This window comes from Ostrea edulis, chromosome 3 (assembly GCF_947568905.1).
Source record: "Ostrea edulis chromosome 3, xbOstEdul1.1, whole genome shotgun sequence".
Lineage (NCBI taxonomy): Eukaryota > Metazoa > Mollusca > Bivalvia > Ostreida > Ostreidae > Ostrea > Ostrea edulis.
This window is the reverse complement of record NC_079166.1, coordinates 56,545,679-56,557,363: the sequence shown is the minus strand read 5'-3', so window position 1 is coordinate 56,557,363 and position 11,685 is coordinate 56,545,679. Positions and strand designations below refer to the sequence as shown.

General features: G+C 34.3%; 1 pseudogene; it reads left to right on the top strand.

Moving 5' to 3' along the window:
• The first annotated feature begins 4,067 nt into the window (after positions 1-4,067).
• On the top strand, positions 4,068-5,796 carry LOC125676411 (uncharacterized; annotated as a pseudogene).
• The last annotated feature ends 5,889 nt before the right edge of the window (positions 5,797-11,685 follow it).

Genomic DNA, 11,685 nt, shown 5'->3' with positions numbered 1-11,685 from the left:
AGGGAAGAGTATTGATTCCCAGAAATCTCCAATACAATAATTTACTTACCTAATCTATATATATATATAAAAAAAGACCAACCAACTGGTTTCTTACCTTTGAATCAATAGTTAAAACTGATGTTTGCAAATCTTGGGGGGGGGGGGGGTTCTAGTTTGAACAAATTCTGATATTTTGGCAATTCTCAGTCTAAATATACCTGATCGTATTTGTATACTATATAATGGAAAAGAATGTTAGGCAAGGTTCAAATTTTGAGTCAAATACTCTTGAATTGGTAACTAATGGGCAAAAATAGAAGTATGTATAGAATGTGTAATGTGAATTATATTCCTTCACTGATTAATCGTTCACTCTTTCAAAGTAACATGCATTCCCAAATCATTGTTATACTTCATTAAACAAAGAAAACACATTGGTGGATAATCCCTATGAAGACGTTTACTGATAAAATGTTGAAGATAACTCATAAAGGGGATACAAAATAGAGGGTTGGGCAAACACTGACACTGGGCATATCAAAGGTGAGATCAGGTGCCTCGGGGGAATATACATTACCTGTCTATCGGTCACACCCGCCGTGACCTCTCTGCTTTATTTAATCATCCTTAAAATAAGTAAAAAAATGATCTGTATAACTTTGAATAATTCGATTATTCTATTAGAAATATACATACGTCGAAAAAAGTTTTTGTGAGTATAACTATAGTTCTTGGCATACTGATTCTGACTACATATTATTCCGTTCATCTGATGAAGATAGAAAATCACTGTAAAATGTGAAACACACTTTCTGTAACCATTTGATACTGAAAGCGGGGGATTCTGTAATTTCGATAAACGTTTGATGTATTACCGTTATTTTCTCAAGCGATGTCAATGTTTAAACCCTGAATTAGTGTTATACTTTTTCCATTTTCTTTCAATGTACCTTCATTATAGTTTAGAACACCCATGTAATGCCTTCATACAGAAGCACAAATTTGTCAAGATAGAAACGGTTCGAATCTACGTTTGTGTAGGACATATTGTACATGTAAAGCCTTTATAATTTACGTCATAGAGTTATGGAGCTTAATCTACCATAGCATATTCTTTTTCTATGTAAAAAAAAATAATTCGAACGGCAAGATTACAAGAAAGGATTGTAAGATATATCAGTTTTCATATGCCTGTGATGATTTTTTACCGTAAAGCGGTTTTAGTTATTTTGATAACATGGATGTACTTTAAAAATGGGAGCCTATTGAAATAAAGAGCAATGGATTGACCTCGATTTAATAACGTAGTGACAGGTATATAAACAGTATACACGACCAAGTACAAGAGCGTACATTAGCATTGTGAAAGGTGAAGATAACGAACAGTGATCAATATCATAACTCCTATAAGCAATACAAATTAGCGAGTTGTGTAAACACGGACCCCTGGACATACCAGAGGTGGGATCAGGTGTCTAGTAGGAGCAAGCATCCCCGTCGACCGGTCACACCCGCCGTGAGCCCTATATTTTGATCAGGTAAACGGAGTTATCCGTAGTCAAAATCAGTGTACCAAGAACGGCCTAACAGTCCGTATGAAACAATCAGATAGCATTTGACCCAATAATAGGTTATATTGGCATACTAGATCGTTATAAAGACCATAGAATTTGCAAAATGCTGACTTTAAACGAGACTGTTGAAACCCCTGCACCATCAACATGTTTGTCATTAGCTTGCCTCGATTTAAAAACTGACCATACGCAGAACAATCTCTTGCGTATCGAATCAGTTGAGAGATATAAACACCATATGTAGGTGATAATGGAATATTGGTACATAGATATGGGTAGTTGACGATGGGGAAGCTGAAATCATCCCGTTTGTCATAAAGTTGAGTTGTTAGTTTTCTGTCAATGTCTAATGTTAATAAGATATCTAAGTATGAAGCAAAAATGTGGTGTCTTGTATTTCGAGCTCACAGGGATATATCGAATCGACATATGAATGAAAATTATTATTATCAATAGACAACATGTTGTCGTTATATCGAAATGTCGAATTCAAGGCCACAGCAAGATATGTTTTCTTCTTACGTAGACGTTTTTGAATAAATTCTGCTTCATAGGAATATAGAAACAGGTAAGTTAACAAAGGAGCACGATTCGTGTCCATGGAAATTCCAACATACTGTTGGAAGACCTGACCACCAAAGACCACGAAAATACTGTCAGTGAGGAACTCTAGCATATTTTTATTTCAACTTCAGAGTAATTGTGCGTGGAAACAGAAGGGTGTTTAACGAAGTAATTTTTTGCATGACTGATCACTAGATATGATTATTTCCTTTTTCCGTTTTTGTTGAAGAAGCAACTGTCTATAATGTCAAAAAGTCTAGTCTTTAATTTATCGTGAAAAGTCATAGGTTTTGATGTTATTTATTTGGGGAAAGTTTTGAGATTTCAAGAATTTTTTAGAATCCAAAGGACTCGAGCTACGAACACCATGTAATGGCCTACGTTTGGGGTGAAATCTAAAGTGTCTTTTGCTGAATTTTTGTATCCTTGATTTTCATGTATATTACTTACCCAAATCACATGTCACCTTAATTTGTGAAACCGGATGTTGATTAATTGAAATTAAACGTCAAACCCATACATGTATTTGATTTTCCCCCGGATTTTCCATCTCTTTTTCATTTTGAGGCAATAATTTTCATATTGTGTATGTTTCACTGTGAGATTTAATTCGATTGAATAAAAATTGGTAATGAAAGGTATTCTTTCCAATGAAAAAAACCTCATAGCGACGTTTACGCTGCAATCGAAAAATAACTGTTTTGAAATATCGCGAGACGAAGAGGAATAGTCGTCTGAACAGCTGACATCACAATTGTGATTACTGCGGATACCGGTGCCAGTTAAGATGCTTCTTTGTGTTGATTCCTAAAAATTAGATAGGTGAGTATTACAATATTTCCATTCAACAGCAAGTATTACCAATTGTATAGCCTGGAGTTAACATTTTCAACTAAATTTTTTTAAAGTGTTGCACCTCGAGTCAGTACGCTAAGCGGAGCTATCACTAGGCCGACCACTCATTGGGAGATTGATGTTTGTCAGTGCATAGGAATTAGATACATAGTCGTTTTAATGTATATGTATGTATTAGTTGTATATCTTCAGTGTCAACATAAAAACAATTTCACTTTTGTCAACATTATCCGTATAAACCCTCTACTCGGCGAGAAAATTGTTATATATAGTGTTTTGTAATGCATTTTCTTTACTTTGAAGTACAATGACAAGTAAATATATATATGATTACAAGTATAAATAAATAATATGTAAATTTATAGATTTATTTTTTATACGAAAAAGGTGGTTGCTTTTTCAAATGATCATTTTACACATTTAAATGACAGTTTTAAGGAGTTTAATTCATATTTGTAAAAATGTAGGGGAGGTTACTGTAAGCTAAAATAAGTGGCGGATCAATGGAACGTGCACACACAATTTTCAATAGAAAATGGAGGACATGCATATATAAATGGAATTTATGAACATTTTCGAAGTATAATAATTACCCCATCATTTTTTTTTAAATCAAGACATCCAAACATGTGATATAGATCTACCATAGTATAATAATTATTGTACCAGTATTACATGTACCGGGGTTAGTATGGTGGATTTGAGTTTGCGTAACATATTGTGTTTATATTTCTACCTAGCCATTTATTATTGAATGTGAAGAGAGCGATACCTTAAATAAAGGTCTCAGTTATTTCTTCTTCTTCTTCTTCTTATTATTTTTAAATATCATTATCTCAATTTTTGCATTTAAAGTTCAGCACTATTACATGTACATGATTTTATCATTATTCCTAATAAAACAAAATCAATTTATTTACATCCAGTGTTTTTCACACCAAATTAAGAAGCTACGAATATTCCTTACTGATTTCGAAAAATTGTCAACTAATTTCGATATTAGGAATTTTTAAATATTGAATTCCTCCTTAAATAAATGTGAGGGTGGGTGAATGGGTGCGTGCGTGTGTGTTTGTGTGTAAACTATTGAAATTTTTGAACTATAGATTTTTAAAGAATTTTTCTTTTTACATACTACTTATTCATGCGACATGGCATGCATGTTGATCATGAAATGGAAATTTTACAGGGTTATCAACCGTAAAATATTCGTATCATATTGTTTTAAAAATTGCAAATAATTTGGACACGATTCTTCTGTAAATTTTGACGATATTTGAGGGGAAACTGCGTGAATGATGTCTTAATACTTATATATGAATAACACTACATAATTTACTTTATGTATTCAACATGCATTGGTATTTTTATGGAGAGGGCTTATATACACAATGCCTGTTGTCCAATCCATTTGTGTTTTCTGCATACTAAAATATTGTTTAGATTCAAATTATAATGAAATTATGCATTAATATTTTGATTTATTTCCGTTTCCAAATTACTTTGTTACAGATGCCTAGAAAAAAGTCATATAAGTGTTTTAACTGCCCTAGAATTACGAAACAGACAGATAGATATGTTATATCAAAGATTCATAGGAATGTGATAAGCAAACTATCTGGAAGAACACCTAGTGACGGTGATTTTCTGTGCAACAAATGTAGACATATATGCAGGTCCTATGTACAGAAATCCGGCAAGTCAAATCCAGAACTCAAGAGTAGTAATCTGTCATCTATACACCAACCATCATCTTCTACGTCCTTTAGTCCTCCTTCTGTTCAATTGTCATTCCCATGTACAGCTAGAGGTCACTCTTCTTGTTGCATATGTAAGAGGCCTTGATCTAAACTTGTTGTTGTTCCTGTTGATGTAAGGCATCAAATATTCATTTCCAAGGAAATCATTATCCCCGCAGGATCAAGATGCTGTCCTAATCACTTACAGGGAAATATTGGTGACCTTCAACCCATCGCAGAAAAAAACAACAATAAACAGAACAACAATAGCCAAACTTATAAAGTTTCTACGGTCAGAAATTCAGAGACAGGAGAAAGTGAGATTCAATTTTGAAGATGACAAGAATCTCAGTGATAAAGAATACTTGGACTTGATGGGAATTTCTAAAGTCTCTTTTACAGACCTAATGCAGTATGTTGAGGGCAAGATCAGACCTACTCCAACCAGATCTCTAAGGACAAGTTTGGCCATATTTCTTACGAAAATCAGAGGAGGCGAATCCAACAGAGTTCTTTCTACCCTCTTCAATGTCTCCAAATCAAGTGTAAGAAGGTGTATCCATTCTGTCCGGTCAGTGCCTGCAGTGCGATTTGTGTCTGAGAATTTAGGTTTTCAGCACATTACACGATCTGATGTCATACAACATCACACAAGACAAATTGCCAAAACACTTTTTGGAAACAGTGCTGATAACCAAGCCATTCTGGTTTTGGATGGAACATACATTTATATAAACAAGAGTGGAAATTTTAAGTTTCAAAGGCAGTCCTTCAGTTTACACAAGGGACGCCCTTTGGTGAAACCCATGATAATTGTGTCAACAACTGGTCACTTTGTACCAGTAATGGGACCATATCTTGCCAGGAACAATTATGCCAGTATCCTCACTCACATCATGAAATCCAATATCGAAGATATTCGTAACTGGGTGCAGGAAGATGACATATTCATCGTTGATCGCGGCTTCCGTGACTCCTTAAACTACTTGTAAGAACTCGGAATCCAAGCCAAGATGCCTTGCTTCATGTCTAAAGGAGAGAAACAGATGTCCACAGAAAGTGCAAATACAAGTCGTCTTGTCACAAAGGTAGATATGAAATACAATTTAGTTTATTGTATTCATTGTTGTGTATATATGCCCTGCAATTGAAATATCATGAATATTGCTTGTATGGTTAATTTTTTTTCTCAGATTCGATGGGTCGTGGAATCTGCAAACTCCAGAATCAAGCAGTGGAAATACCTTGGGCATGTATTGCCAACAAGCCAGATTCCATACATAGGGGATTTTATAAGAATTGTATGTGCTCTGTGTAATAGGTAAGAAATATGATAAGTAGCATGAGGTGTAAGTACCTTCCTTTTCAAATTCAATTCTATAGGCATTGTATATCTACAGTATTATGTAAATCATATTTATTGCAGATACTTGAACCCCCTTTCGTGTGGAAATGCTGATGAAGATGAGATCCTTGGATATAAAATGTTGTATCTGTTAAAGCAGGTGAACATCTTACAACATGTGGAAGATCTAGATCAGCACTTGGATCGACGTTCTGTGTGTTGGGAACCAGTAGAAAATCTGAAAGGTATCTAGCAGCTGTGTATAATATGCTTAAAGGACACATCTCGTGTTTTCAAAGTATACAGAATTATGTGCATTTTATCTTCCTTATGCTTATAGAAAATAATTGTAATAGTTCGTTAACTAAAGTATTGCGATAATTAGCCACAATATGGACTTAAATCTAAGCCCCGATTTCAAAAAGCCTAGTTAAATAGATAGGTAGTCACGTGGTACAGTGACGTCATATGCGACCTTCGTCGATCAACTTGTTGTAATAGTAGTGTTAGATATTTTCAAAAACTCGGGTTTTAGGGGTCTAATTTATTTACCATGGAAAACATTTATTTCGATGTTGACAAATTTCCCGAGTCTTATATCTTTTAGCCACCAGTGCATACAAATAGCGACCCAAATGTAGCGAGGAAAGCGAGTATGAAATCTGCATAAATTTGCGAGTAAATAATGTTTACATGGGATCACTGTCTAAACACTATTTGGTAATTGCCAGTTCTGTAAACAACTGTAATTAGCGTTGTTGCTTTTCTAAAATAAACAGAGCAATTATTATTAAATTTATTTTTGGAGAAGTAAAGATAGGCCTAAATTATAATACAATTATGTAGCATTGACAACTAAGCCTACTGTCACGGGTGCATTTCGGAAAAAAATATATAATAAAAATGATCAAACTTATTGTGAAAATCACAATAGTTTTAAATTATTTTATTCAAGCAATTTTATTAATCATTATTTTTTGTTATCTACACATTGTTACTTAGGAAGTGGGAGCGCGGCGTGCTGTTGTTGTAAACACGTACGCGTTCCTTAAAAAAAATGAAAGCATTATAATTCAATTCAAAGTTGAGAAATATAATATTTTATTATTTATAATTGAAAGTTCTATTATCTTTTATCTTTAAATTTCTTTTTTAAAACTACCAGTTGGTAGACACTGCTAGCAAAGTTCTGTCTATATGTTGTTACAAGGTGAAGGTCAGTTGGTGCGAGTGTGTATTGAATTTGATAGCAGAACGGAAAGCATATGCGGTAGGCCTATATGTAACAGTGCGAAGCTTCGATAGAACCATTTTCTCGCAGTTTATATACGTCTTTGTCCAAGAGCTTGTTTGAAAAAGTATAGGGAAAAATTCTACTGGTTTTTTTTTTATGGCAAAGTCGTTGTGCCGACAAAAAATATTCACGTCTTGTCCCTCATACCTTCCTTCGAAAATTGAAAAAAACACAGTCCAAATCATCTCTACTGACAGCAAGTACACCCTTAAACGGCACAAAACACCCCAATGCAGTGTTATTTACAAGCCGTTAATGTGATAATTGTTTGTTTGTCAATTAAATCTAATCTGTTTATGAAATGGCTAACAACTGTTTTCAAATCTTCTCGTTCGAGGTCGCATATGACGTCACAGATAATGGCGCGTAAAATATCGAAGAAAATATGCATATCGTAAGATTTGAATTTCATCGCTATCAAACTCGAAAACTACGCAAAATGTTTCTTTTAAAACACATATAAAGTAGTTTTAGACATGGAATGAATTAATTTTGCTGAAAAAATTAAAAAGTTTAAAAACATGCGATGTGTCCTTTAACCCTTTCTCTACCGTATCGGTCAATATGACCGATAGCACGTAAAAACAGGGCTACGCAAAAGGAGTGTCTATAAATCTTTGAAACTACGGACGTAATATATATGTTTTATATATCATATTTTTGGAAATTTTCTATATTTTTTAACTATGTAAAAATCAATTGAATAAATAAAGCCATTAAATTAAAAAAAAGCATTTAAAATGAAAGATGACTTCGTCTAAATATTACGCAACGCTTTGTCGCAAGGCCATTTCCCCCCTCGGTATGATTTTTTTAATTTTCCCTATGAATGCAATATTTTTTATATTTTTGAGAAGCATATATTCCCTGCTTTCAGTACATATAAAAAATATTTTTAATGCCTGGCAAAGTTATAAGAAAATAGCAATTTTTTGCACATATACGTTGTTTTACGATTTTATTTCTCAATGTTTAAACAGATCGGCGTTTTATCTATATTTATATATGGAAATAGGGAAAAGTAAATACATTCTGTAAAAGTAGAGGAAATGTTCTTTTTGATGGACCCTTATTCATATTATAATTCTCTGTAGTTTTTATATTACGATACAATGAAATTGGGACATGCTGCGCGGTTTTCTTAAAAATTAGCGACAAATCGACGTCGCTAACAGCAATCGACGCGCGTCGCACAATAAAGTGGTGAAAACTATTTGTATTGTCCTTTTTTAAAAGTAAATTCAGTACCTGTTGATACACTAAAACAACATACATACATGTATGAAATAATCAGCCTGGTATCTCTGCTTTAAAAAAAAAAAAAAAAAAAGCATAAAACCAATATTGGTTTATAACAGTTACACAACCTACATGTAACTTCATAAATGCTACATCGGCAGATTGAATTTAAAAAAGATTAATAAAGTACTTCAAATTCAAATATAAACGTTATATTTGTTCGGAATAGTAATAATTTTTTTCTCTGCCAAAGAAAGAAAACAAAAAAGAAGTTCGCCTATATATAGCCTGTATACTTTTATTTTTCCGTGATCCGGATCGCGGGCCTCGCGGGTTTTTCTGAAAGTGTGCACGGAGAACACACGTGTTTCCGTTTCAACGAAAACAAACAAACACAGCTTCACCGTGACTGTCACAGCGAACGCTTGTATTTTACATCTTTAAAACGACCTGATGTCAGAAGAAGAAGATGCCCTGGATCCCCTGTTGCAGGATGACCCAAACGATCATGCATTCAGTATAAATACGTACATGTAAGTTGATGTAGCCACATAGGCCGACTAAAAAGGGGAAAAAATGCGGTTTTGTTATGAAAAATTCACGATTAATTAACCGCGATTTGATGCCATGCTTTGTCGTTTCATGAAAGAAAATATTTATATTTTATGATATCTAAAACAAGTGAATAACACTCTGTCCGGGTCCGGCAGTTTGATTAACACCCCCCCCCCCTTTTCCCCAGAATTATCTCCTTACCTGACGCGCGAGTGTAAGAAGGGGTTGTATTTAGTGTATAATGGGATGGGGTGGTTTTAATCAGACTGGGCATTCACGACCGCTGGTGAGAAGGCTATTTTCCAAGTTTTTTCCATGTTTATAAAAGAAATTATCTTTCTATGAAAAGAAAACACAATCTGTTAGGAAAACACAATTTGCATTATTGTAATGATAGAATTTATTATCATAATTTGAATTATTTTCTTTATTCTGTAACAGAAATAAAAACAAAATGTGTGTTTGGGCCAAAATGGGGGTGGGTTAACATCAATCAAAGTCTGATTATGACAGGCTAATGAAAAATCATATTGATTTCTCTTTTATCCAAATGCATGTATTTTATATACACTTAATAGCTTATGACCATAAATTACATGTGATCCATACATGCTGGTACTTGTATGCTATGACCTGATGGGCACGTGTCCCATTCTTGCCGTCCTCCTCCGTGGCCGAGTGGTTAGAGCAAATCACACGGCCTCTCACCTCTGTCGGCGCGGGTTCGAATCCCGTTCGCGCCGGTAAGTGAGAAAGTTTTCCCAATTTACTTTCGAAAGATCGGTGGTCTCTCCCCAGGTATCTGGGTTCTCTCTTCCACCAATAAAAAAACTGGGTGCCACCAGATAACTGAAAAATTGTTGAGTTTGGCAGAAAACATCAATCAATCAATCCCCTTCTCTAATTTCGACTAAATCCACAGCCCATCAGAGTACCATACAAGGGGATTTAGACACTGGGTACCATTAAGAAGCAATTCAATTCAACTTTTATATCTGGGGTCATTCACTTTCCCTCAGAGTTTCAGTATTTTCGCTGGACCCTGTAGGTTTTAACCTGAATTTCTTCAGTATTTGCCCTCGTGTATAATATATGCTAGGCATAATGCAGATACCTACATGATACATATTTTTTTTTTTCATTACCCACTCTGCTACTCTCGCAATGTATAATAAAATATTCGATTCATTTCTAACACATGTATGCAATCCCTTACCTTATCTTTAAATAAATTTGAGTAAATAAATTCAAGTGCGAAACTGTTCCATGCTACCGTGAAACTTAGATTTTGCTTTTTAAACATAAACCAACAATTCTTAATTGTAATTTCTTTTCTTCTTTAAAAAGGGTATTGACATCCCAATATTTAGTGGGAAGTTTCCAGGTATCATCCGCTAGCGACAGTCTACTGACAAATCCAGACATGCATTGGAAGGATGCTGATGTGGAGGACACAGGAACACCTGATCCCAGAACTGTGGCATTTCATTCGGGGTGACAACCTGGCTTTCAGTTGGTATGACTCTTTGAGGTTGAATATAGGGTTTAATCAGTATAAATGTGATTAACATTCAAATAAATCCAGATAATACATTCACAATTGGAATCATGGCATTATGGTACACTGATATGTGTGTACCATTTAACTGTTTTTTTTTTTTTTTTTTTTTTTTTTTTTGCTGCATAGCTAGGGATCGTATACATACAAAATGAGACAATTTCTAATTAGTTTCTAATTATAAGGTATGACACGTTTTAAGGTATGGTGGCCAATACTGATTTTATTTTTATTTGCAATTTTCTTTCAGATATGGGACTCTATTATTCGGAAAACTGCAGATTTTATGAAGCTGTCTTTGACAGAAGATTTGGTTTTCTCCATCTGTGTTGCCACCAACCATTATGCTGAGATAGTCATAACTAGGGGGAAGGGTTGCCATATACTTCCCAAGGAAGTTTGCAGCCTCTCACTGAAGAGGAACTGTACAGGTATTACTAGTTTTAAAAACCGATATTGTGGCAGTGATTTCCAGTTTCAAAAGAATAATAAAATGCATAGTAAAAAGATTACCTTTACCAAAATTAATCTGGCTGTGAATGTACATGTAACTCATTTATTAAATGTGTACTACAATTACCTCTGATAAAATTTCATAAGTAATTAAATGCATACTTTTCAGAGGGCCTTGATTATCGAAAACATTTACAGAGCCAATTTGAGTATTCAAAAGCTTTGACAATACATTAGTATTTAGGACTAAGTATTAACGATGACGTTTTGTCTATTAACAATGATAGCTTTCATTCATATGTCGATTTGATATATCCCTGTGAGCTCGAAATAAAGGACACCACAGAGTCGTCCACTTCTGCTTCATACTTAGATATTTTATTGAAAGTAGACATTAACGGCAAACTAACAACTCAACTTTATGACAAACGGGATGATTTCAGCTTCTCCATCGTCTACTTCCCACATTTATGTAGCAATATTCCATTATCACCTGCATATGGTGTTTATATATCTCAACTGATTCG